Source organism: Carassius carassius, chromosome 14 (assembly GCF_963082965.1).
Source record: "Carassius carassius chromosome 14, fCarCar2.1, whole genome shotgun sequence".
Taxonomy (NCBI): Eukaryota; Metazoa; Chordata; class Actinopteri; order Cypriniformes; family Cyprinidae; genus Carassius; species Carassius carassius.
In genome coordinates this window covers 25158321-25160678 of record NC_081768.1, presented here as the reverse complement: position 1 = coordinate 25160678, position 2358 = coordinate 25158321, and positions in this window count along the sequence as shown.

Genomic DNA, 2358 nt, shown 5'->3' with positions numbered 1-2358 from the left:
CATGGATTCGGCGTATTACATAGAATTTTCATCTTCAGCCAAGGGCACATTTTCCGTAAGTAAAAAACACGATTGTTATTCTTGTGATTTATTGAGAGGGGTATTTTTTTTTTTGGTCTGTTCCCCTCTATGCCCTGGCTGTGAAACAGTGTATTGTTAAACAGGTATTGTTAAACACTCGAGCGGAAATAGGATATGGAGAAAGTTCCACAGCTTAAGTGGTCAAAGCATAGCTCTTGCCCTTATCTACAGAGAAAGAAAGCCGCAGGAATGAAAAACAGTACTACACAAACACGTGACTCGGCAAGGCATGGGAAGAGCATATAGGCACAGCAGGAAATGGAGGCGACAGATTTACTCATGCAAAACAATGTGCAGATTGATGAATCCTTGGCATTTGAAATCGACAGTAGGGGATCTTTGGAAATTGAAAACCGTGAAACCATCAGTAAAGTATAAAATATGAGTGGAATTAGTTTTTTTTTATTAAAATTTTAAAATATATTTGAATTGAAAACAGTTATATAAAATTGTACAATATTACTTTTTTTCTGCATTTTTTAAATCAAATAATGCAACCTTGGTAAGCATAGAGACTTCTTTTAAAACAAGCATGGTCATTGCTGAACTTAGTTTAGCACTGTCAAAAAGGTTTATTTTATCGCTAAACACCGGTTTCCTTACAGAGAAAAGGAACGTGATTTTTTATTTCCGGAAGCCGGCTGTCGTGCTGCAGTGAAAAGGGCTGGGATGTTTCTATGCAAATGTAACGCTCAATGAAGTTATTTTTAAGCGTTCAGAATCATTTCCTGTGCAGCCTTTTACTTTGATTCTAAATCTGTTTGCTCAGTCCTGGCACGACCGGGTGCCAATTGTGTATCCAGTGCTTTTTTTAAACTAAATAAATAAAACCACAAGATTAGCAATGCACACTACAACACATTGTCCTTTTCATCTGTTTAATTATAGCGTATGTGTGTGCTGATGGTAAATATAGCCTCTATTCTCATGGCCGTGTGGTCAGAGCTCCGCGGGCTGACGCTGGAGTTAGCATGAGGGTGATTGGGTGCCGGCCCATTGTGGGTGGGGAACAGAGCGTCTGTCCTGCAGCAGGCGCTGTGGGGTGGAGGTGGGGACACACGCTGCCACAAGAAGCCAGACTTTGGCACGCTGTCATCACAGTTTCCTTCACCGAGCACGAGAGAGACGGAGGGAGGGAAAGCAGGCATGATGGAGCCAACAATTATCTGGCACCCATTCCCTCACATATTCTCTTTCTGCTTGTGGAATTGAGGACAGGCGGGGCTGCTCTTTTGAGTCTGGGGTCTGTTTTGCGGAAAACCATCTCAGCTGTGACAGAGTAGAGAATTTTTATACAGAATTTTTAAACCCAAATATACATCAGCCACAGCAACATTCTACTTCTTGTGAGCTGTAACAATTTTGGTCCAAATGACTTAAAATGAATAAAATGCATTTTCTGTAAGGAGTTTTCATGCTGCAATCTTTGTCTCAAAAAAAAATCTTCAGTTTTTTTAAAACATTCTATATATATACACACACACACACACACACACACACACACACACACGGCAGGTGAATTCATAATAGCATTTATTAAAGATTATAATAAAACTTTTTTTTTTTACTTGTCTTTTTTAAGTTACTTATGCTCACCAACGCTGCATTTATTTTAAATATTATAAGAATTTCAAATACCCATTTTGTATTTGAATATTTTTTTTAATGTAATTTATTCCTTTGATGTGCAGCTGAATTTTCAGCATCATTACCCCAGTCTTCAGTTTCACATGATCCTTCAGAAACCATCTTAAAGGGATAGTTCACCCCAAAAAAACTAGATATATTTATAGAGATATTTAACTCAAACTGTTGCAGTCTGTCACTCTTATAATGTAAGTGGATGGGAATCATGGCTAAAACGTACAATAAAAAATAAAAAAATCACACAAAAGAAAAATTAAACCCTGCAGCTTGTGACGATGCATTGATGTGTGTAGACACAAAACGATCAGTCTGTGCAAGAAATTGAATAAAACTTATATAATTTTTTGACACTCTTATCTACAATCTCAATTAGGAGTGTCAAAGATCCACTTGAGATATAGGTGGTGATAATGCACTTACAAGTCTGTGATCCACCATAAAGCAAGAAGAAGAAGACGCCTCACATGCCTGCTTGAGAACACACAGGAGAGTTCTAACAGTTCGGACATTGCGCAAATCAGAGGTAAAAAACTATATAAATACTTTCTTTGCACAGACTGATCATTTTGTATCTTTACACATCAATGTATCGTCACAAGCCGCAGGGTTTAATTTGGTTTTGTTTGTGTA